The sequence below is a fragment of the Mauremys mutica genome, chromosome 21 (assembly GCF_020497125.1).
Source record: "Mauremys mutica isolate MM-2020 ecotype Southern chromosome 21, ASM2049712v1, whole genome shotgun sequence".
Lineage (NCBI taxonomy): Eukaryota > Metazoa > Chordata > Testudines > Geoemydidae > Mauremys > Mauremys mutica.
In genome coordinates this window covers 5,768,499-5,794,405 of record NC_059092.1, presented here as the reverse complement: position 1 = coordinate 5,794,405, position 25,907 = coordinate 5,768,499, and the positions used below count along the sequence as shown (strand labels likewise).

The following is a 25,907-nucleotide window of genomic DNA, read 5'->3' as shown; positions in this document are numbered from 1 at the left end:
TGGTGTCTGAGAATTGGCACCTCTGCAGTGGACTACAGAAGTTTCTTAAGTTCATTTTGTTGCTTAAACAGCATGTGTCTGATACTATTTAACATGCCTGAATGTAATCCTAGGTGCAGTGCTGTGCACCTGAATTGTGAAAATGCAATATTTGCCAGTTAGGTGGCCCCTTGGGGGTTTTGTTGGGCTCTGTTTGGTCAGACTCAGACACTTAGTTAGCTAACACATTGCTTCATAACACTGGGGCATCCAGACTACAGGAGGATGGAACATGTAACCTGAGTTTGCTGCAAATGGACAAGGGGACTAGAACCTCAGCTGCATTCATCATTAGTTTATTGATTTTGTGCCCATGCCGGGGATCTGTTTACCTTGGCAGCCGGCAATTCAGTCGCTAATTCAAATAACAAAGGTAATCATGAGTGCATCTCTGGCCTAGTTCCTCTTTTAAGAGAGAATAGCAGTGAAGCGAGGCCATTTGTCTTTTCTGGGAAGAACCTTTGTGTATGACGTCAAATGAAGTGGTTCCTAGAGCAGGGGCATAGCTGGCAGATTGATATGTACAAATACACTGGCTAGGCTGCAGCCCTTTCAAAAATAGATACGCTATTAGAAATGCCATAACAGGAGGATCATACAGAGAGACTGAGGGGGAATCACAAGAAGAATTGTACTAGAAAAAAAAGTTGTCCACTTTTCCCAATGCCTTCCTATACCCACCTGACACTAGGTGCCTGTGAATTGCAGAAGGGAATCAGGTATCTTTATTTTATAGAGTGAATGTACTATTAGTCAATGGTGCCTGACTGCCCTGGGGACTGGAAACCTGTTTCTTCCTGCACTATGAACAGCACTGATGCCAACTCTCTCACTTCACTTTACTTCCACACTGCCCTATAGGGCTGAGGCGATATTTGTTTCCGGGACCCATTTAGGCCTTAGTGTCTGTGCTGAGGTTGCCAACCAGATTGTCAATTAGTACTAACTGCAGTGTTGATGGGTTTTTTAGGTATGTCCACAAGTTACTGGGCTGAGCTCTCCCTCCCCACCATAACTTTTCACATAGACCACCAAATAGCAATTACAGAACAGCCACCTTCAGTCACTGCATCCCTGGGCTAGATTTCAACCAGCAAAATGGTGTTCAGATCCCACAGTGATTGATGCACATCAGAAACACCTAGATAGGTATAACCTACAGGTGATAGCATATCATATTGCCAGCCACCCAGTCCTACTGAGCTACAATTAAAAACAGAGGAAGAATGGTTGAGTGGTGAGGGCACTCGCTTGAGACTTGAAAAATTGGGGTTTGATTCCACAGCTTCATTGTGTGATCTTGGGAAAATCACTTCACTTGGTGTCTCTATTTCAATTCCCCATCTGTAAACTGGTGATAAGAAGTGGTTCCCTGCCTCACAGTGGTGTTGTGAGGATAAATATACATTAAAGATTATGAGGTGCTCAGATATTACAGCAATGAGGGGCCATTAAATAAGTCATACATGGAAAAATACTAGGACTCCCCATGCCTGAATTCTGGCATTTCTTGTGCTTAGTGGTCAGGGTAAATGAACCTTGCCTCCAGACAGAAACAGCCTGAGTTTGTTCTAGAAATACTCTTGGGCACCTAGTAGGCTGGACCCTTGTGTTTGGTTCCTGGCACCAGCGCACTCATGAAATACTAAAGCCTGTTGTCTTAGACTTCACCTGTAGTCTGTGCTGCTCGCATTTGAAAGCTGCTCCCCAGTCAGCTGATATGGCATTCCTGGAAGCCGCCTGTCCTGTCAATGATAAAGGATTAGAAAACATGTCTTATAGTGATAGAGTCAAGGAGCTCAATTTAGTTTAACAAAGAGAAGGTTAAGGGTTGACTTGATTACAGTCTATAAATACTTACATGGGAAACGAAATATTTAATAATGGGCTCTTCAGTCTAATGGAGAAAGGTATAACACAATCCAATGGCTGGAAATTGAAGCTAGGCCAATGCAGATTGGAAATAAGGTTTAAATTTTTAACTGAGAGTAACCATTTGAACAATTTACCAAGGATTGTGACTGATTCGCCATCCCTGACTATTTTGAAATCAAGATTTGCTGGTTTTGTAAAGATCTGCTCTAGGCGTTATTTTGGAGGGATTCTATGGCTTGTTATACAACAAGTCAGGCTGGATGATCACAGTGATTCCTTCTGGCCTTAGGTGCATTCTGACTCAGCAGAGCCAGAACCAGGTGGGCTGATGACAAAGACAAATCATTTTATAATCGATGTAGGGAGGAAGATAGCGATGGGGATAGAAGAGGTGGATGAGGTGAAATAGACCTGGGACAGCAAGGAGAAGGGGAACAAGGGGGGGGATTACTGCAGTGCAATGGCTCATAAAAGAAGGGAGCATAAAAAAGAATCAGGAGAAATGTTTCACTGCAACACATGCCAACTGTAAAATCCATGTAAAAAGTGTTTCTTTTATCCATTTATTTTTTAGCTTTGGCAACTGTGCTGAGCATTCGCATTTGTACTACCAGTATTCTCCACATGGCGGCAGCAAAGAAACATCTCCTGCTTTAGAAAACCAAAAGCTCTCCTTTTCAATATGAGTGAGTGGCAGCGTCAGCCCTGGTAGCTTTATTTGCAACTATGCTAATGTCTGTGCATGTGTATGCATGCATGAGCATATTTGTGTTAATGTCTGAGCTTGTATGGTAGTGTCTTTGTATGACCATGTCTGCTTGTGTTAATGTCTCTGTGTTTCTCTTTGTGTTGCTCTGGACAATCCTCTCTCAAAAAGTTGATATTTTTGTAATGTTATAAAATGTCCCCATTGCTAGATATGAATTGGCAGAAACAATAAATCAGCAGCTATTATTAATTTTCTTGTTAAATGTGTATCTTAATATGATACTGTTTTTGTCATAAATTATATACCATAACATTTGCAGTAGGTGTAATGTAGCTGAGGATAAGTGAAGGGGAAAATCAAACTTACGGCATGTCAGGGGTTAAAAAATGAAGCACTCATTAAAGGAAACCCAAAGAATCAGGAGAAATCAAAGTAAAAAGCATTAATTGCTGCTGCAGTCCTAGCCCTAGCATTTTCTGACATTTTGGGGAATTAAACTGTATAAACTCGGTACTTCAATTTTCTTGCATTTAATGTGTATCAAATGTACTGTTCCTAGGGTAACACTTCAACCCGCCTTACACCTGCAGTGAAGCTTTACACTCTTGGCCTGTCTGTTTCCATGAGTACTCACAGATTTGATTCTACTCTTTTGAGAACTTCATCCCCATTTGTCTCCTACACGCATTCAACATGTTTGAATCTGCCTTTCTCTGGAATTAGTTCAATCTAAACTTAACTTCTCTCACTTGCAGGAGCCAGATACAAGGGCTCTACTCCAAATTGTTTTTGTGATACAGGCATCTATCCACCAGGACCTGCACAGAGAAATCTCACATTATTTCACACAGGCCCTAGATGACCTGTTGTCATGATTTTTGTTCCGTGAAGAGGAAGTGTGATCTACTGGTTAGCGCAAAGAACTGACCAACAGGACAGGTTCTAGTCTTGGTGCTGCCACCTTGGACAAGGTTACTTCTGTGCCTTAGTTCTTCCAGCTGTACAAGAGGGATAATAATCCTCATGCAACTTGCCTGGGCGGTAAGGCATACTTAACTGTGATAATGGTGATGCTTTGAGATCCTCACATGAAAGGTGCTCTAGAAATGCAAAGAATTATCATTAGCACCATCCTCAATTGGATTTGAGCCAGTGACCGAGAGTTTGGAAGCTAGATATCTTTCCATATAGCTAAGGGAATGCTTGTCAATGGACTGCCATTTATCTACTCCCTGGAGATACTCATCAGGCTGCACATGCTTAATCTTGATTTCCATAGTTCCTGATTCCTGACATAAATTAGGCCTCAGTTTTAACTTTTGCTCCCATGAAGTGGGGATGGGGGCAGAGGAAGGGACTACTATAACAAATTCTAATGCTCCAACAAATTTCCACAAATATTAAAGCCTATAAATCGCCAGCCAAACAAACCAAGTGATCTTTTCATGGGGTGGGGAGAGAGGAGGATGTGAAACGCAGGTGCCAGCATTTGCTGGGGAAGAACTGGTACATTATCAACTAATCCGCCTTCTGCTATTTCTGATTTCCTCCCCAACAGCTGCAGCATTAAATGAGAGCTCCTGCATTTGGGAAGAATTAGAAAGCTTGAAGTAACGGACAGGGTCTCTGTTGGAGACACAACGTCTCACAGACAGGAGGGGGGTTGTGCTTCCAGTGTAGAACCTGGAGCATTAGGCATTTTACAGCCTGGAAAAATTGTCATGTTTCAGCTGTTCTTCTAGAATTATCAATGAAGAAAAGACACTGTCATTTGTGCTAGGATTCCCACTGATACCGATATAATCATATGTACATGGTATGCTTTTGCATAGCCTATTGTTGATACTGTGAAGGTGACAGGAAATGTAGGTTTATTGCAAAACTTTTTTAGGTGAGGACATATGCTAATAGTTGAGGCTAGAAGCTTAGATACTGTAAAATCTATAGTGATGGTTATTATATAAGAGAGAGAACTAAAGTTTTTGAGATTGAGCTATGATTTATCAAGAAACTGATTTGCAATTTGTTTAGAAAAAATATATTGGTGAGTTTTAGTGTGTATGAAAAGTTATTCAACGCCAATCAAGGATCAGGGTCCCATTGTTCTAGGTGTTGTACTGACAAGTGCCACAAAAACACCCTTCGAGACTGAAGTTCTGTCTTTGATGCCAGAACAGTTACAGAACTGGCAGCATCAGGGTAAGCCTCCCCTGCCAAAGTGCCTGAAGCATGATCTGGAGGGACTACATCTAGCACTGGAGAGTCACAATGGTCCATGGGGCTGGTGGAATGGGAGAGAATGTCATTTTGCATCAGTAAGGGTGCTGCACAATTCAGAGCCATTAAATTATCAAAGCTGGACAAATCTGCCTCTAGCAAAGTCAGGTGAAGGAAGTTGATGTGGAATCTCATTTTTGCCGTTTCCTGATTAAGAATTATTATAAGATCAATAGAGGCATTTTTGCTGACCTGCCCTAGTGTTAGGGGTAGAGTCGCATGTCTTCAGTGAAGCATGAGTTAGTTTGGACCCTGCTTGCACTGGTGACTGACTAGAACCAAAGTTGGTCTTCAGAGCCCAGCGTGAGGCTCATTTTTTTTCACCCCAGTCTTTTCTTTTGTGATGGAGCTACCAAGCAGGAGAGTACAACTCCCCTCATCCCTGTTCCCACTGCCCTTCCCTTTTCCCTGGCCAGTTAAGGAGAAGGATCCTGAACAAGAAATGGCCAGGCTCTGTGGGAAGCAGCAGCCACGTGGTGAGCCAGGAGCTGCAGAGAGGAACCCCTAGGAACAGTGGACAGAGCTGTGTGTGGGACATGGTATGAATGTTGGAGGTTACAGCTGAGTGCAGGTCTGAGGGGGTACTATGAGGAAGCAGCAGCAGGGCCCCAGTGAGAGAGACACTGACAAGTGATCCTGGCCTGGAAAGCTCCTGTTTGCTTGAATAGAAACTGGACTTGAGAAGGCGCCCCAGGCAATAGGCCTCAAGAGCCCTGTCTCTCAAGTGGCCTGCCCTCAAGGTCCCAAACAAGGACCACTGTTGCTCACTTTGAACTACAACTGTTTAAGCCTCTGTATCTAGGATATCTGGTGTTTTTTCCCTTTCCTAGCGCCCTAGTAAAATACCCTTTCACTTAACCATGTCTCTGAGTGGTATGGGGAACCCACAGGAACGAGTGCCTACGAGGCCTAGCTGCTGAAGCACCAACAGTGCTTGCCTCCAAATTGTGGCACACCTGACATGCAACTGGTAGGTGAACTCCAGCACTGAGCAGCCAGCACTTTGTTGGTGCTAAAGACTGCCTAGTCCCTTTCTTCTATGCTCTTCTGATTGATTGTCTGTGTCTGAGGTATCCAGATGCCTCAGGGATGACATATTTGGCTATTCTGCTCCTCACTCCCCTTCTGTGCTTGTTCTGCTCGCACCATATGACACATCCATCCATCCATCCACCAGTAATGGTGCCATGGAGGGAGTGGTGTCCATTGAGCATCTGGAGGGAATCTTATCACACCAATATGGTAGGTAGGGGTTGCTGTCTAATGCTGAGAGATGGGAGGCCAAAATCTGAATCGGAGAAAGCCTTATGAACCCAACATAAAACCTGCAGCTGTTGCTCAGGCATGGGTGCTTGCCTGCTTGCTCCCATGACCATGTGTTACTATGGTATTCCATCCACTTTGAAGGTGGGATGCAGGTTTCAGAGTAGATGGTCATAGATCGTTAGTCTATGATACACGTGCCATCTCCCATTCAGGAAGTCCACCTTTTCAGAGCATAATGAAAGTTCAGTGCCACGTGGCTCTTTACACACAATCACACCTGCTGACATTTATATGCCAGGATGGAAAAACCTAAAAAGAGGATCAGGGAGACTGGCATGGCATTTGCGGGCACACCAAGGTTGCCAAGTAGACATATTGTATTGAAACAGTTGCCTGGGAAACATTTAAAAATACATTGAGTGGCAAAGCATATGTGATGTGCCCACAAGTGTTCTGTGTGAATGAAATGCCATGGCAGATGATGGCACCAGGGGACTGTTACTATTACGTGAAAAGATTCTGCACGTGTTGTTAGTTTATGAGCACCCCTGCCTACGCCATGCTGGCACGACGTGCACAGAAGAGATCACTTTGCCTTTGGCCGATGGAGTGGAGAGAGCGTGGTGCATTCAGTCATCATCAACTTCCCATGACTGGAGATGGCTATTAAGAGCCCCCTGGCTTCACAGTTTACATACATAGGTTTGTTGTCAATTTAGATTGGACCTGTCTGTTTCCCCTTAGAGATAATCTCCATAGTGGGGTCGTTGGATATATTGGTTCTCTCAGTACATTAATATTTTATTTCAGCCCTGACTGAGGTGGTGGCCCCACTGTGCCGGGGGTATAGGTACACATAGTAAGGGACAATCCCTCCCACAAAGAACTTTCAATAAAAGTAGATAAGAAAGACAAAGGATGGGAGAAACGGAGCATTTTATAGATGGGCAACCAAGACACACAGAGATCCAGGACCTTACTTTCAAAAGAGCTCAGAACAGTACTAAATTCTTGTGAAAATCTGGCCCAAGTCGTGGCAGCTGGTAACTAGAAGCTAATTGGGGCTAAACCACACCAATTAAATCCTCAAATCCCCTTCTCTGTTTCTCTAAAAACAAACAAACAAACCCCCCTTTCTCTGCTAGTGAAGTTCAGGGATGGAGAAGCAGACAACTCTCACCCCTCCAGCAGTGCCTGGGAGGAGCAAAACTCACCAACTAGTAATTTCCAAACTCTAAAAGAGCTCCTCCCTCCACTGGAACAATGAGGGCAGGGCTGAGACTGGGCATGCTCACAAGCTACTTTCTCAGGCCTATTTGGAGTCTCTTTTTTTTTTTTAAGTCTAGGTAGCCTGAGTGCAGATACCCACTGCTGGCTCTGGTCCTGCAGTAGGGGCCTGCTTTGGAAAGAGCCAAACTACCCAGCTCCAGCCTTTGCCTGTGAAGAGCACAGGCAGCAAGTTAGCCTGGTAGGAAGAGGGAATGGAAGTCAGGGGAGGGGGGAAGCTCTGGGGCTATGCAGCCTGGTCAGGAGTTTGATGGCCGGAGGGAGGAGGGGAGGAATCTGGAGGGAGGGGTCCCAGAGGGCTGTGCTGCCCAGCAGGGGTGTCTTTCCTTGATGGGGGCCATGCTACCTGGCGGAGTTGCCTTTGAGAGGAAAAGGCTAACTGTGAGGGCTCTGCCTACTGAGGCGACATTTTAGCTGAGGAGAAGATCTGAGTAACTGCTGTCTTTGGGGGAATGGGAGACTTTGGGCAGTCGGGGGAGGGGGAGACCCTTTGACTGACTACTTATTTTGGGCGCCAGCTGCTCAAGGACACCCAGAGCTATGAATTGAATACAGGTCTCCTGAGTCCCAGTCCAGCACCCTCACCACAAGTGTGTGTTTAGTTATGTCAGGTCCTGATACATGTGTGGGATGAGTATGCGTGAGTGAGGCAGGGAAAATCGAACTCTCAACTTCCACTATAATCTTGGGGTGCTGCTGAGGGCTAGGACCGAAACTCTCCTGGAGAGATCAGTCTGGATCCTAAACAATGATTAGATTCAGGGGCTGGTGGGCCATGAAACCCTGGATTCTGTGGACCAACCCATGATTCTCCTGTGGGGGATATGCACTTATTACTCTCCCTATGCTTACTGAGCTTGCCTGTGAGTCTTGATTTGTTGTGGTATTGTGTTTGCGTATATATGTGTGTGTGTTTGTTGTGGAGTATTATGGGCCATAGGGGCTTGGGCTCTTCCTCCTTTGCTTTGTGCGGCTCTTCAGTTTAAACCTGCCTTGGTACAATGTTAAGCAATGGCTTCAGTCATTGCTGAAAGGCCACTTGACTTGTTCCACAGTCATGAAAACTCTAAACTGATGGACAAAAATGCTGACAGAAACACCCACCTCCCTATTTGTGTGCTATTATCCCATCAATACCACAAAGAATTAGTTATCTGGGGCAGTATGTAATAAAATTAGCTGAAAAGAGAAGGTTGTTCACAGGAAGAATGTCTGTTTAGTGCATTGCTGAGTGTGGTTAAGAGCCTCAGTTTGGATTATGTGCTTTGGATGGAGTACCTGCTGGAGTGCTAAATTACAGCAAGCTCCATTATCAGGGTTTGATCCAAAGCCCATTGAAGTACATGGGAGTCTCTTCACTGAATTCAGTGGGCTTTGAGTGGACCCTAATATTGTAATGTTTATATTGCACTAATGCAAATCTCAATAACATATATGCAAAATGTGTTCCTCCCTTTCTAAATACTCTTCCTTCTACATTCAACCTCTCAGTCTCCCATCATTGGCTTCACCCTTGGGAAGAGAAAGCCTAAACTGTGACTGACTCAGGAGAACTGATATTTACATGTGATTAATCAGATGTGACCTGGAAAAAATAAATGCCTACTTCACTGTATCAGATACCTATATTGCCCTGAGTCTGCCTTATTTACATTGGCTTAAGTCCACTGAACTGAGATCAAGCAGTTCCTGCACTTAGGATGCAGCTCACTACTGCAGTAATGGCAGGGGGGCTGGAACAATGTGCATAGTGGGGGTGCTGAGAGCCATTGAACCAAACTGTAAACCCTGTATATGATGGAAATGACTTCAAGCCAGGAAGTGTAGCAGCCCCCCCCACCCCCCCGTCCTTAATACCAGCCCCCATAAGTAGTGGCACCTGACTAGAGGTCTTACAGAACATGTTGCCTTCATTTCCTCTCACCTTGCAACTCCCATCTCTGGGACTTTCCGGAACCTAAACTTTTCATATTCCAGCTTGTATGCCACCGTGTCACATATGAAGCAGTGCAACCATTGAAATATCTCCTCCGGCTCCCTATCTATTTAAAAATTGCCCTTCTTCTTTCTAAAGCCTTGAATGGATTTGCTCCAACTGGCCTCTGAGAGATTCTTTCCCTGAACCCATTCCCTGCCCCTTCAACTCCCCTAATTAGAGCCTCAGCTGGTGAAAAGTGGTATAGTTCCATTGCAGTCGATGGAACAGTCATCAATGCATCACTGAGTCATGGCCACCTGCAAGGTGGAATGTAGCAGCAAGAACAGTGTGCCATGATGTCATACAGCAGTTTAGGACAGGAAGTGAAGAAGATTGTCCAACTCAAATGGAAAACTTAAGCAGAAAGTAACTTTCCAGGGTTCAAAACCAATCATTGATACATTTGTCTATTTAGTAACATGCCCTGTAGGACTAGATGGCTTAGACAGAGAGGATGGCTCACTTATGACCTGTATAAAATAAGCTGATGAGTCTCAGTCTGGATTCTAGTGGGCAGGAAACCACATAATTGAGAATTATAAAAACTGGCACATTGAAGCTAAGGATGGAATCAGCAGTGGAAGCTGAGATACCCTTCAAGCCTCACCCGGTTTGAGAGGGTATAAGTGGAGCTGTTGGAGAAGCTTGCTTATGGCGTACAAGATCTGTACATTTATACTGCAGTAATAACTAGCATCTACACCCAAAATCAGGGTCACATTGTGCTAGTCCGTGCACAGACTGCGAAAGGGACAGTACCTGCTCTTAAGAGTTTGCATTCTAAATAATGTTCATATTTAGGAATTAATTCAGGGAAGTTCTCTGGCCTGTGTTCTGACCAGGAGGTCAGACTGGGTAATCACAATGGTTCCTTCTGGCTTTATAATCTAGGAACTAGGTAGAGGAAGCCCAGTGGTTCTCAACCAGGGGTATGCAGAGATCTTCCAAGGGGTACATTAATTCATCTAGATATTTGCCTAGTTTTACAAAAGGCTACATAAAAAGCACTAGCAAAGTCAGTACAAACTAAAATTTCATACAGACAAAATGAGGAAGTAAGCAATTTTTCAATAATAGTGTGGCTGTGACACTTTTATTTTATGTCTGATTTTGTAAGCAAGTAGTTTTTAAGTGAGGTGAAACTTGGGGTATGCAAGACGAATCAGACTCCTGAAAGGTGTACAGTAGACTGGAAAGGTTGAGAACCATTGTATTAGCCTATTAAAAGATAGGAAACTGTAACACAGAGAGATTAAGTAAATCACCAGAGATCATTCAGGGAGCCTGTGGCAGGCCTGTGAACTGAACTCAGGTCTCTGGCTTAACGATAAGGGCCGCCTTCATCTCCGTTAGTGTCTCACTCCCAAGGGCTCTCGATCCAGAACCTTTCAGCAGCACTAAATTCACTTTAAAGGAATGGGAGGAACCTCCTTCTGGAACGTGCTATCCTGGATCTCATTGCTTCCAGGGTATTGTTGGGTGCTGGATAGTTGTGTGAATAAATGGTCTCTGTGGTGCAAAAGACACATTCTGGCTTTGGTATGGTGCTTCTAACTGCAAGCATCCACTTAGCTTACTGTAGGCATCCTTTTATCTTAATGGAGCCTGTGCGTGTTGGGAGAATTATTTCTGACTGTAATGTATTTCATGTGTGATAGTGATAAATACTGTGCTCATAAATCAGCCTAGGCTGTCCTATCCTCAGGATGGGGACAGCTTACAATAGGCTTGTCTGCTTCAGATTGGGAGACCACGACCAACTTGTTTCATATTTCTCCTCCTCCTGCTCTTTTCCCTCTCTTGGCCGTGCTAGCAGCTGGCGTGTTGCCGGTCTCCTGACCCACTTTAAATACAGTATATATAATAGTCCTGCTAAAATGAGTTTCTATAGTGTTTGTTTTGCTTTTGGGGGTGAAGGGGTACATCTGGGCAGCGTGACATTCCTCCCTGAGTGTGAAATTCACTCCTTGTGCCAAAGGTCAGCACAAGGCCCATGCACCAGGGAAGTCCTGCTTAAGACCTCCTAACATGAGGTATTTTCTTGCTTGTTTTGTAGCGGCGCCTAGGCCAGCGTTGGGGCCCCATTGTGCTAGATGTCGTTAACACACACAGTGAAAAGATGGTCCCTGCCCCGACAAACGTCTCTAAATTACATATCACGTAGCCATGTGAGCATAGCAATGGCGCCAGCTGGAGAGATGGGTGCTGGGGAAAATATGCCCCCTGGAGGTTTTGCATTTGCTCAAATTTCTATAGGCCATGGAGCCAGTGGGGCCAGGCATGGCCTGACCATTTTTAAGCAGTGGTACTAAATTAGTATGGATGCTGCTGGAGTGGCCCAGAGCATTGCTCCGGCTGCATGGACACACCACCATTGAAATTTGACCCCAGCGCCCCTCTGTACAGGGGTCTGATGCATGGGGCCACAATGCCATTTGAATGCCATTCAAATTTGGCCTGGTTGCCCCTCCATCCGAGGGTAGCTGGGTTGAACTGTTTGTTCCTATGCGGTGGGGTGAGATGCAGGGGAGTCCACTAAGAACTTGACTCCTGGCAGTACCGGCTCATGGATTGTGTGGTAGAGAGAAGGGAGACTCCCCACATGGGGGAATGAGGTCCCCGCTGGGGGTGAAGAGAGAAACCAGAATTTGTTCATCCCTCCTTGCCTGCTAAGAAATATCTGAATTGGTGCTGCTGGAGCATAGGAACCTGGAACTCCAGAGTTCTAATCCAGGCTCTGGAACTGAGTCCCTTGGTCACCACAGTCAAGCTGCTGTGTGTTAGGTCTGACTGTTTCAGTACAATGTACAGAACTTGCCCCGAAGTCTTGTGGGGTTGCTACCTTGCTGTGCCAGACTGCTCCATCTGGATTCCTCCCCAGTCATCCTCCTTTTTTTTTAAGGCTTGTCTGTTTGGCAAAGGCTGCAAATAGTTTCTTCAGCGTTCTTGCTAAATTATGGCCCCATCTTTATAGCTTCTAAGCACTATGTGCTCTTAATATGCGTTCGCAGAAAACCGGACTACATTAAATCTGAGTGTTTAAAGCAATCCATAGTCAATACGCTTCTAGTATTTAAATTGGCTTCTTGTTTTTTGTAGGAATTTTAAATGGACTGAAGTGAGGGGAGTTAAAATGTTCTAAGCTAAACACAGCATGTGTAGTGCAGAAAATACTCCAGGATTTACTCCTGTTTGTCTGGTGCAACACAATGACTTCTACATCCACTGTAACTGTAGCACTCTGTATATCTTGTTGGCTCAGAAGAGTCAGTTCCTTACTCCAGCCAATGTCTTCTCAACTTTCAAGCTGGTCTAGCAGAAGGCATTATAACTTCCCAAAGCTAGAGTCATGCTTAAGCCAGGCTTCCCAGCACAGTCAATGACCCAGAACAGATGAAGTCTTATAGGAGAGAAGATTAAGAAAAAAAAAGAAGCCGAAGGAAAAAGAAGAATCGTGCCATCAGCTCAGAGGAAACGAGACTAAGAAAGGAAACTAGGAGGGGAAATTTTAGTGCTTATTTTTAGACAATGTGGGTGTGTATTATTTTTCAACTCAGTATATTAATTTCTGCAGAATATAGTATCAAAGTGTGGTTAGATAACCTATTAATAGGTTATCAGAACTTCTGGCTTCAGCCTACCAGCCATCCCCACAGAAACAATAAACCCATTTGGTATGAGGATGAGACAGCAGTAGACATGCCTGCCACACGCTCACACCTCAGATTATCTGTTTCTCCTGGTGTCATAATGGAACGAAAGGGCAGCTCGTCTAATCCATCTTAGGTATTTGATTGTGGGCCAATGAAGCCTGACATCAGGCTTCTAAATATTGTTACCAGACTCTTAACAGACCCTTCTGTTGTCTGGTGGGAGGTAAATCCAGTCTTACACAAGTTTAATACTAGCAGAGCTCTGGCAGCCTGTTTTGTATTGCACCAGATTGGCCAATGATGCTCAGTGTCTCAGGATTCAACAGTAGGGTGATCTCAAAGACGCACACCATTACACTGCCTATTTCCTTCTTGAATAAGGCAGGAGCCTGCGGACACTCCACTTCCACAGGACTCCTACAATTGCTCAGTGAGTTGTTTTTGCCCTTGCACTTAGGGGAGAACTGGTTAGCGAAGACCGGCCTCCCTGAGGATTATTAACCTCTGCAGTGGATTGAAGTGGGGGAATCCAGCTCCAGTTCCGCTCAGTTTTACAAGTGAGCTGGGCAGGATGGCTGGTAATTCAGAGTCCCTCTGATTATCACTACCCCATGTGCGCTCTCACAGTGTCATTGCAGAAGGGGCTTGTCCCTCAGTGAAGAGTTCCTTGTGACGAGCTGCACAAAAGCCATTTCACCATGTACACGCAGCAGCTTTATTGCCCTGGAAAACCCAGGCACTGTCCTACATACTCCTGAGTGCCACCTACTGGTGTATTGTCTGTTAATTATTTAGAGACAGACTAGAGCACTCACGCATACCTTATATGCCTGCTAAATGTATCTATGATGGGGGAGTTGCTAGTTGCATGTTATGCCCTGGGTGGAACCCCTGGGAAAGCCTATGACCACCATATAGAAACAGGGGATAGGACCAAAAATCCTTTGCTGCAGACTAAGTTAGAGTGAGCACTGTGAGAAAGGAAGGGAGGGAGACTGTATCTCATCAAAGACTCTTCTGGTTTCCTTTATAAACAACTCTACACTTCCCCTAACTTGATTTTTAAGCAACAAGCCTCTCTGAGGAGACTAGCCGACGCTCCAACAGACAGTCTCTATGTGGGGGACAGTCAGGCATCGGGCATGCAGATTCCTTAAACATCAGCAGAAATTAACACTGCATTACATGCAAGGCTCTCTGTTATTCTGAGCCACCACATCTCTTTTAAGATTGAAAAATGAGGGCAAGATGCAGGGCAGTCTAATAGTTAGATCACTGGGCTGAACTTCAGAAAGTCTGGGTTCTATTCCAGGCTCTGCCAATGACCTGCCGGGTGACCTTGGACAAGTCATGGTACTACTCAGTGCCTCAGTTTCCCCTCACACTGTTTATTTGTAAATCATCAGGGCAGGAATTATCCATTGGTAATATCATGCCTACCACAATGAGTTTCTGATCTCATCAGGGGCCTCTAGGTGCTAGGTAATAATAGAAAAGGGTAGTAATTACAGCCTGAATGAGCTAAATATGGACCAAGTGATGACAGGCACATTAGAAACAGCCAGGTAGGTAGGCAGATGATATTATAAATAGAACATCAGCTAGGAGAGAGAGTGAGGCCTTGTTTTCTATAATATTTCTTTGTTGTAGTAGCAAGACCCTGTAATTTGCCTGGTCAGTCTTACCAAGAGAATAAGATTTCAGTAGTGTCAATAAACAAATTTTAATAAGAAGCCACGTTTGGGCAGTTTCTCTTTGCACCTAAATATTTCAGGCACTTGTCAAGGTCTTTATTAAATGCAATATCAAGTATTCCTGGATATGTATCAGCAGCTCTTCATACAACATCCAATTACAGCTTCCTTTGCATCACTTCTTGGTGTGAAAGTGACACTAGACAAAATACATACATGATTTTTTTTCCCCTTGCAAAATGTGACCGATGTCTACTGATCTTTTTTATTCTAGCTTTTTTAAAAACAAAAGCTGGAAGCTTTAAAAACAGTGCTCTGCAAAATAATCCCAGGCTACCAACATTTATTAGGTTATTTATTGTGTTATGCAGCAGCCTTTGCACAAAATAGCAAGGGCCATGAATGTACAATTAAATCTTGTTTTGAATCTCCCAAGTGAGAACAAAGCCTAGAAAAAAGGAACCACTCAGATTATAAAATGTCAGGAGCATATTGATATAATTATCCTTAGAAGAAGATACTGTAGGAAATAGGATGGATGGATTATTATAAACATGCCTGGAATAAAAATATTATTAAAACATCAGCAGAATCACATGACCAGTGAACCAAAAGCATAAAAACAACGCTTTCGAAATGAGGATTTTCCCAAGAAAACTTTATTGTAAGAACCTGGGAAACTGCACTTTTCCTTGAGGCAAGAAAGGAAGGGTCAATCCAGCTTTAAAGGAACAGTGGCTGCATAAAACATACATATTAAAAAATATTTTTCCCAATGTGTATTGCTTGTTTCTCTTTAGCATTTTGCTGTATGTGGATGATGTAAAAATGACCATCTTGTGTCTTCTATTCTGCTTTTTTTTTCTGGTTCCCATGCACTTTCTGGATGTTGCTGCTGGGGTGTGCAGGGGAATAATACAAAACTCCCAGGGGGACAGAGATTAAAACACATTTTCATTGACATTTTGAAAATGTATGTAAGCATTTCTGTTCTTACCAGGTTTTTGTAAAACTGCTCAGTGCATTGATAATTGAATGAGAGACTTTAATTGGTAGGTTGCAGTTTCAAATCCAGTCTGTTAGTGGAAATCAAAAGGTGCTACATTCTGCTTGCTCTTTAGTGACCCATGTGAAATGAATTTGATGATCTCAGTTCAGTTCTCAAGCATCCATGTCAATGAAACCACAGACACAATTGGCCCCTAATTGGCACCTTTGGTAGCTATCTCAGCACAGAGCTGTGGATTATATGGTCTTGGAGGCAATGAAACTTTTGCCTTTAGAGCTGGTCGCTCAGTCTAAGCATATGTCTATGCAGAGGTTTTAAAAAAATGCGGCTGGCCCAGATCAGCTGATTCAGGCTTGCAGGGCTCGGGCTGCAGGGCTGAAAAATTGCTGTGTAGACATTCGGCCTTGGCCTGGAGCCCAAGCTCTGTGACCCTGCATAGGTCCCAGCCTGAGCCCAAATGTCTACACAGCAATTGTTAGCCCCATAGCCTGAATCAGCTGATCCAAGCCAGCCATGGCTATGCCGTTGGTCTTTTATCTCTGTGTAGACATACCCTAAATCATCGTGGATTGAAGCACATCGATGGAACAGGCCCTGAGTGAAGTTTACCCTGCCACAACCTGTGTTAAACCTGTTTTGTAGATAAACAAAGGACTCCGATCTCTAGGGCTTTGAATCTGACACCCTTCACTGGGAATGAAGTCACAGGAAAAATTGAAAGAAACTAAAACTTGTATCCGTCTCATTCCCACCCCCCATTTTGGAGGGGAAGTCTAAAATTGGGCCTAAAACTAGATAGCAGAAGTCACAGTTACCTTGTGGCAAGGAGTTCCACAGGCTATTATTGAGGCCAGGAGTTTAGCGGGATTCAGAAAAGAATTGTACATTCATATGGTAATAAGAATATCCAGAGTTAGAGTAACAATTATTAAAGCAAGAGTTTTGGAAGTGCAATAAACCCTTGTGCTTCAAGGAATAAGCCAATCTCTACTTTCTGGGGGTTGGGAAGAGACTTTCCCTGTGGGCAGGTTATTCCATAACTGCCTCCTACCGTATTTTTTATACCTTCTTCTGAACCAGCTGACACTGGCCACTGTCGGAAATGAGATACTAGACTAGATGGACCATTGGACCAGTCTGGTAATTCTGATGTTGACAGTGTCCCTTTAAAGATGCAGCTAGAATCTGAAAAAAAAAATCCATGGCAATATTTGTGGCCCTGATGTTATTGCTTGATGGAGACTGGAGAAGTGGATTTCTAAGTAGTAGTAAAAAAATTAGAGTATGTGATTGGTTTTGGGAATGACTTAGAACCCTACCTAATCCCCTGGGGTCAACAGCAATCTTGAGATGCCACCATAAATTTATGTAGAGCACAGAATGTTTGGCTCCCCATTCTTTGGCTTCTGCTAGCCGCACGAGCTGCTAGGTTTGCGGGGGTATGCTGGGATTTGCAGAAGCCAGTGCCTAGGACAGTAAATAGAAATCACATTTCAAAGGGAAATAGTCTTCAAGAACAAACAATGATCTCTGTGGTAGTGGGTGGCACAGAGAGAGACTGTTTTTTCCATTCAAGGCTCTTGCTTTTAAATGTATTTGTTTGAGATTGGTTTAACCTGGTGTGGGAATAGAAAGTTTGACTGAAATTTCCTGTTCTAAGTTGTGGCTTAAGTGAGTTGCTGGATGAATCTGACTTGTCTTTCCTATATCCTCTTTCTTGCATTATGATCCTTGATTCTCATTTAGTGGTGAGTTTCCATTTCATGTGTGGGCTTGATGGAGGTGCACTGGCGACTGGTTAAAATCTGTGCTCTCTTCCAGGAAATCTGTGCTCTCTTCCAGATTTGCTCTGTGTCCTTGGGTAGGGTTGGTTGCTTTATACCTCTCTCTGCTTCGCTTTGCCTGGCTAAATTCTGAAAAGTGCTTTGCAGCCCTTAGATGGAGGACACTACCAATTTATTTTCCACCAGATGCTTCTTTGCTGGGCTGGCAACCTCAGTTAGCTGGAAAGCGGAATGTTCTCCCATTCCCTTCTGTCTCAGAATCTGCTTCACTGTTCTTCAAGCAGACTGGTTCTCTTCCTCTTTTCTACATTCCTTTACAGAGCTGCTGGAAAGTCCTAAAATGTCTCAGGCACTTTAGGCCCAATTCTTCCCTTTGATCTGAGCCCCAGCAAATTGGCAGTGGCACTGGGAAGTTTCCCGGGGGTGCAGTGGGAGAGAGTCCACTCTTCCCAGGCTGTGTAATGGTAGCCTGCGGGTTACAGTAGTGTCCACAGATGTCATGTGGGTGGGAAGTGGCCAGTGAATCGGTATATTTGCATCATTGGCTCCAACCCATCCACACCTCCACTCCCAGACCATGACTCCATCCACAGGCAAAGCAGAAGGAAGTTGCCATGGTGGGAATATAGGGACCAGATATTTAGTGTAGCTCCATTGACATCAGTCCCCTAATTAAAGGCGTTGCTGTTCTACAAGTTTCTAGATCATCTTGCCCAGACTTTTATTTGCATTAAACTGAGTCACCACCTTCTTAATGTATAGTTTCTTCCAAGATCCTAGGACTAAATTCTCCCCTCATCTGCACCCCGATTGACTTCAGTGGAGCTGCCGGAATGTAACCAGAGAGCAATTTTGTCTTTAAAGTCAGAAGCACTACCATGTTTTTCTTCTTCCTCAGCCCGTTCACTTTGCTGAAAGACCGTTGCACCTTTAACACAGTCTACAATAATGCCAAAATAAATCCTTTAAGCACTTGTCTGTTTGTTCCCCCCCCAAGGTTCTCTTTCTTCTGGGGAGCACATTGTAAATGTTTATTGGCATGGCCCCATCTATCCTCTGGTTGCCTTACTAGCAGAGCATGGAAGTGCTGAGTGATGTGGTCCACTTCTGATAGTGTCCAGAGCAGGTCCTCGTATCTTGCTAATAGAGCTAACTCAACAGCCAAGAGAGACAATATTTTAAAGTCCAGAGGCGAATAAAAAAGCAGTTGTTTTTCCACCTTGCTTGCTAAAGTCACCCTCAGGAGTAAGATGGCACAAGGAAGTTCTGACTCATTCCAGAGCTCCATCTACACAACTCCCCTTCAACAGGTGTCTGAGGGTGAGTGCACTCAGCCAATGAAAACACAAATCATGAGCTTTTCATCAGAACTACCTCCCATTGGCTGACTGGCGCGTCAGCTAATAATACTTCAGAACCAGTTTACCACCAGAATGCTGCAACTACGTTGCGCTACTATAAATGATTCTCTCTCTTTGAGTATATTGCATTGTGCCAGCCACCAGAGTTCTTTCTTTAATTGGAATTCCCATAGCAGGTTTAGTCTTTCCCAGTTAGGTGCTGACGTGGAATATTTGTAACTTCTACCCTTCACAACTAGCCTGTCTCCTGGTTATTCTTGTACCATTTATCTCATTGGGATCATGTTCTTTTTTTTTCCAGAGATGACCTCTCTCTTACTCACAGTCCACAGCTCATTGGGTCTTGTATTCTCCCCCTGCACCACCTCCTTCTGGCATGCTAATAGCAATTCAAACTGGTTGTTACCTTCTACTCTGCAGTTGTCACTGAGCCTTTCCAAGTTAAATATTACACATGGAAATTAGAACATGCTTGGCACCATCTTCTGTTGGAGGTGAAATCCACACATTAGGAGGTGATGGTCACAACCAAATGTCAGCTGTGGAGAGGTCCAGCAGATGGGAATGCTCCATTCTGCCTGTGTATTTGTTTAGACAGATTCCTTTGGAAGACAGCTCTGCAATAGTATTGGCAAACGAGACGGATGTGGAAGTATGAGGAAACTTTTGTGATCCACATGAAGTGCTTTCAAATAACACTTTGAAGTTGCACAAACAGTGGATGTTTCTATTTGATTAAACCCTATAGCAGCCAAATCCCTTTTAAAAAAAAATCTAGATGGCTGTTCGCTCAGGTGGTGGAGAACAATGCAAACAATCTCAGTTCATCATCTGCCTCTGGAAATGAGTCAGGTGGAACCTCTTGGTTACTCAGTTATTGGTGGAGGTTGCTGGGAACAAAGTGTCCGGAACTGTAGCTATGCGGACCAGAATAAATTTATCTTCTCTGGGGCTCGCTTTTCCTTGAATGAAAACAAAATCTGTGTCTGTGACTTGATGTATCAGGGCCAAGTTCAGCCCTGCAATGTGCTATATGGGCCACATTCAGCAGTGACCTTGGTAAAAGGTGTAAACAGCAAAGTGGTGTAACTTGCACCAATTTGTTCAGTGAGCAAGGATTGTTGATGTGAATTACATGTCAAGGTAGCTGAAAGGGGCAGTAGGGACAGCATTGAAGGTAAAAAAGTGGTCCTGAGTCTGATCTCTGCTACACCAGTGTCGCTCAAGGGATGTCAGTGAGTTACTCCTGATTTACACTATGAGAGTAGAATCAGTCCCAGCTACTTCACTTACATCACACCTTAAGCTGGCCGAATTCAGCCTTCAGTATAGGCAGACGCAACTTGGATTGATGTTAACAGAGTTGTCTCTTGATACCGGGGTTAAGTATAATCCCCACTGAATACAAAATGGCCATTGCACAGCCACCAAATTGATACAAGTTACACTACTTTGCCACTTACACCCACTTTTAACCAATGTACACTGATTGCACTTAAGCTGGATTTACATTAATGAACCTCTTGGCTACAGTGAAATTACTTACATCAGTGTAAATCAGGAGTGAGATCCAAACCAGGCTTCCAATGTAACATGTACACCACTTTTTATATCATTTCTATGCTTGCTCTGCAGTGGATCCTGTGCTCAGTATGCTGCTATAAATCAGAGTGACTCCACTGAGCTACTCAGATGTGAGTCATCCCAATTTACACCGGTGTAATTGAGCACAGAATCTAGCCTGGAAAGCAATGCTCACACTGGATTAGCAACACTCACACGATTCTGCAAAAGCAACATCCACCACCAGGCCCCAGCCTCATGCACCCATCTGGTTGAGGAAACAGTGCCATGGAGCAGCAAAGCAGTCAGGGGAAGCAGGGGGATTGAAATAATACAGATCACTGCTCGAGAAACAGTTAATACAGCCTCAATTCCCTGGGCTACTTCCCCATGGCCTCCTCCCAACACCTTCTTTGTCCTCACCACAGGACCTTCCTCCTGATGTCTGTTAACGCTTGTACTCCTCAGTCCTCAAGCAGCACGTCCTCTCACTCCCAGCTCCTTACGCACACCTCACTAACTGGAGTGAGAGCCTTTGTAAACTGAGTGTCCTAATTAGCCTTAATTCTAGCAGCTTCCCAATTGGCTAAAGGTGTCCTAATTAGCCTGCCTGCCTTAATTAGTTCTAGAAAGCTCCTGAGTGTTCTGGAATAGTCCCTGTTATCTTACCCAGGGAAAAGGGACCTGCTTAACCTGGAGCTAATGTATCTACCTTCGACCACGCTCTTGTAGCCATCTGACCGGAACAATCCCAAACTCTGGGGAAACTCCAGACCCAGATATGAACTTTCTGGTGAATGAGCTCTTGTGAAAAACATTACGTGTTCACAGGGCTGCTCAAAGCATGACCCAAGAGTCAGAAGTGGCCCAGGGAGTTCTACGGTATGGCCTATATGGCCACCCTCCCCCTTAACATGGAGGTGCTCCCTGGGGCAGCTACGCATGCCAGGAGCACACAGTGCTCTGGCTTGGAGCCATGTAGCCTAGGCAGAGCATTGCTGGCTGGGACATGTAACCTCCATGGACTGTACGTTTGTGCTGCACGTTCGGCTGTGCAGATGAAGGGGTCTGATCGTGTGAGATGCTGAGCCACTGATTTCATTGGAATTGAGAGTACTCAGCGCATGGTGGGATCAGGTTCTATGTGTGGGCTTGGGGCTCCTGGCAAGGTGTCACTGCAGAGCTCGGATGGCCAAACTTTAGTGCCCCTGAAACCGGAGACGCTGTCTCCTTGAGAATGCGTCACTGAGAGCAAATCTGACAAGGAGCCTCTGAGTGATGCCATCAGGAATGACAGCCCCTGACAGCTTCCAGCTTGAGGACAAAGTCACAGAGGACAGCCTTAACCCACAATATCAAGCACCCTCCTCGAGGTTGCCAGCCGAGGATGGGAGCAGAACTTGCAGTGACATGCTGGGGCGCATACAATGCTAGGTATGCCTGGGAAAGACGCTCCCGTGGCATAGGTTTGTCTGTGTTCCCACTCGCTTGAATTAACATCTTGTTAATAACATGTATGGGTTGTGCTGGAGCTGTGAAGTGGACAAAGTGCATGCATCTTGTCAGGTGCCTTAAATCCTGTACGTTGTGACAACAGCTAAATCAGCTATGTTTTATTTTTAATTAATTAGAAACCTCATGCACAAGTAAAATCTGCTGAAACCTGCCCTAGAGCCCTTGTAACTTTCTAGCATCATAAATGCCTCCATCTCCTGCAGGGAGGTACGGCCCTAACAAAGTATATTTTGCATATGGAAAGGCCAGATCAGGCCAGATTCTGATCTGTTACATCCCTGTATATCTGGAGTAATTCCAGTAAAGCCCATGAAGTCACTACAGATTTACAAAGTATCTGGCCCATATCCCACTATTAATAAGCAAACTCAGATGGAACCAGTGAAGTGGTTAGTCCTATTTCTGAGCTCTCTTATGCCAATTTTACACCACAGCAGCTCCATTGACTTTCCGCTTGTGTTCTCTTGAATTACAGCGGAGCAATGCGAGATGAGAATGGGGCCCACTGACTACTTTGGAATTACTCCAGTTTTATGCTGGCGTAAGAGCAGAATCTGGTCCATTGCTCCTTTAAAGTCAGAGGAGTTACTTACCCTGGTGTAAGAAGAGAATCTGTCCCACTTAGTTTAATTCTAAAAAACTAGTTGTTGATGTGTACATAACATTCCTTTTCCCTCTGTAAAGAAGAGGGAAAGTGGTGGTGCCCAGTCGGACTGCAGAGAAAGAAAAGAAAAGAAGAAACTTGAAAGAAAAAAAACAACAACCTCAAAATCAGAGAAGCCAGCGGACCCAGCAAGAAAATGAGAGGCAACTCGAGAGCAGGAAGGAAAGGGGAAGGTTATGTCATTAGAGACTGGAATCCAATGTTTTGCTGAAACTCCATGGATACAGGAAGGAGCAGGGTGGGTAAAAATAGCAAAATGCATATAATATGAGTTCCAAGAATTCAACTCTCTGAAAATAAAGAAATGTATGTTCTTGCTTAAAAGCAGAAGGAAAAAGTTATGCGTTGTTATGAATCTATTAGAAAGAATGAAGGAGGTGGGGGAGAAACAGGAAGGCTGCTGAAAAGGATTTCTGGTTTCTCCAACCAAAACATGGACATTTTTATTATTATTACATATGTTTTATCTGACTGCTCAGTGGCTTGGTTCGCAAGGGATGGAAAATACTTTTGTAAAATCTTCCCATCAGAAGATATGGAGGCTGTTCAAGCAAAAGTTCTTTTTCAGGCTGAGGCACACACAGATGAGCCCCAATGTTGATCACAGTTTAATCTTCCATTCTATAAATTAAGGCTTTTTTTCTCCTATTTTTAAGAGCTTAAATTCATATGCTAGCTAGTAGGCAGTTAGACCAAACATCCAGTCTCTTTGGGCTGGACTGTATATGCTAGTATCTCTCCAGTCCGGAGATGCACACCTCATCTATAAAACAGAAAACTCTTACCACAGAAAGAGAGGGAAAAAATCAGCCAATTTACTCCATTAGGTTGTTTTATGTCAGAACAGATGGTAACATATTACCATGGATGTCTTTATAAAAATTTCCATCTTTTAACTTTGAACATGGGCCTTAAATTTTCCCCTGGTGAAAATGTGGAGCGTGAGTCATTATACACGCCATGTGCTATCTGCATGGGATTTTCACTTACTTTATTCAGAAAGTCAGAAAGCCATTCCATTACGCTAACTGCTTTTTCCTCCCTCCCCAGCTTGGGCAAGTGGCCAATTCCATCATCTTAAACTCAGCAATATGAACAAGGAAGGTATCGTCTGAACAAGGAGGAGCTGGAATGCACAGACAAGGGGAGATGCATTGCTCCACAGCATAAAGGGCAGGAGTCAATTCCTAAACCCAAACGATTGCCAAGAGGTAGCTTACGTTATGACACCTTCTGTCTATCCTCAAATCATTGGCTAAGAAGCTAGGGTCTGATCCTACAGGATACTGAATGCTCTTACTTCCCACTGACTGAGTGCTCAGCACCTGCTGGATGTGGGCCCTCAATGCGCTTTTTCTGCCTCCTTTTGAACACAGAGGGTCCGACTTAATCTCTCTCTGAAGTCTGTGGCCAGTGACTGCTGAGGGAGCAGCAGCAGGCCTAGGGATGCTGGGCCTCATTTGCTGCAGTGTAACTCCTCTGGTTGGAACTGGAGAGTCAGTCCCAGTCTCCAGCCTGTAGGATCCTTCACAGGAGAGAAGCGACAGGACTTGGCTTTAATGATACAAAGGGGATTCTTCATTAAGGCTACAGGACACGAACAAACCCTGTGTTTTTCTCTAGCTCCCAGACTGACTGACTGCAGTGTGCCCTGCCTACTGTCTCTACCCACTGTATTCCTAAATCCTGGTCCGGATGTGGCACTCATCTTTTGGATTGCTTCACTACTCACCCCTTCCTGCAAGCTCACATACCAGGATGGGCCTTTCTCAAAATTGCAAGACCCAAATACCCCTGAACGCTGGGGAAATTCAGATCCAAACTCTGCAGTTTGGACCCATGTCTGCTATCAGAGTAATGTCTCAAGGCAGCATTCCCAGAGCTGCAGGAAGAGACATGAAAGAAACACGTGATGTATTGCCTCCTAGACGCTATGGTGTTGGATGCATTAGAAATGTAGTAAGGTGGATAGATAGATCATTTATTGCCCAGGCCACTGTCATTCAGGAGCAGGTTAGATCACTGTTCCCAGCCTACATGATGCTTCATGACACTAAGCAGTGGGGTGAATGGCATCACGTTGGACGGTAGGAATTGTATAGAACACCATTTCCCCTGAAGAAATAGTTCACATGCCTTATATAATGAATGAGCTCATTTCACATGCCTTTGCCAGAAACAATAAAAGTTAGAAAATGTCCCAGTAATTAAAATAAAGCGTTACCCAGATTTATAGTGAGAAATGTGAAATATCAGGCAGTCGACCGTTGCTCCGAACTCACAAATATGCCTCACATTGGTTAGAACAGGTTGCATGCATTACCAGGAACAGTGTGGGTCCAGAGTGAGTCCAGCGGGAGCCCCAGAACGGTTGTGGAGAGAAAGCCGAGGGGAGGGAAAGGTGCCAGCTGGCTTAGTACCCACTGCATCTTGGGTCTTAGCAGTAATGCCTGGAATATGCACAGTACAGATTGTGGTCATTGCATCGGGATGGGTTTTGGATTACACATGGGAAATGAGGCAGGAGGGAGGGAGTCCCATTCCCAGGCCTGCCACATGCACCAAAGAAATCGAGCAGAAACTTGGGAAAAACAAGAGGCAATGCGAGACCAGTGCCAGCTAGCCAGCCTGCTCCAAGGGCTGGACAATTGCAACTTGTTGCTAATGCTCTCCATATAGACGCCCTGTGCCTTCTTGGATGTGAGTGTAGGGCTCATGGATGGGGATGGAGAGAGCAGTGCAGCACAGGCACGTGTACCGCTTCTTCAGTCTGGGAGGGCGATGTGAAGACAGACGTGTGTGTGGAGGGGTGTCAGTCTCCACGGGCTGTTAGCCTTGGCCTCTACAGCGACTGCCCATATGGGGCACAGCTAATGACCACCAGGGTAGTATTTTGGGATCATATGGAGAATTGTCCATTGGATACTGAACTGACACTCACTGAACTCATGCTACATGGGCTAAGAACAACCATTAAATCAGAAACTCTCAGTCATTACTGACCTGGGCTCTATTTGAACAAGTGGCCTGGATGCGAAGCAAATCAGTAGAATATCGGGAAACCGCTGCCTTATTTGAAGAGTGCAGGAGGGGAAACCTTTTAATGCTTTATGATTTAACAAACAGGTTTATTGGGTCTCTGGGGACCTGAATTCTATTTCTGGCTCTGCGATTGACATACTGACCTTGGGCAAGTCACTTTACTTCTCTGTGCTTCTCTTTCCCCTCCCACC

At 44.6% G+C, this 25,907-nt stretch overlaps 1 long non-coding RNA gene across 2 annotated transcripts; it reads left to right on the top strand.

Annotated features, from left to right (window-relative positions):
* The first annotated feature begins 2,492 nt into the window (after positions 1-2,492).
* On the top strand, positions 2,493-25,449 carry LOC123354358. Of its 2 annotated transcripts, none has more exons than XR_006574737.1 (3): positions 2,493-2,622; positions 22,695-22,912; positions 23,725-25,449. It is a non-coding gene; the product is annotated as an uncharacterized LOC123354358 (long non-coding RNA). The 2 variants fall into 2 exon arrangements; XR_006574736.1 differs by lacking the exon at positions 2,493-2,622 and adding an exon at positions 7,446-7,634.
* Positions 25,450-25,907: the final 458 nt, after the last annotated feature.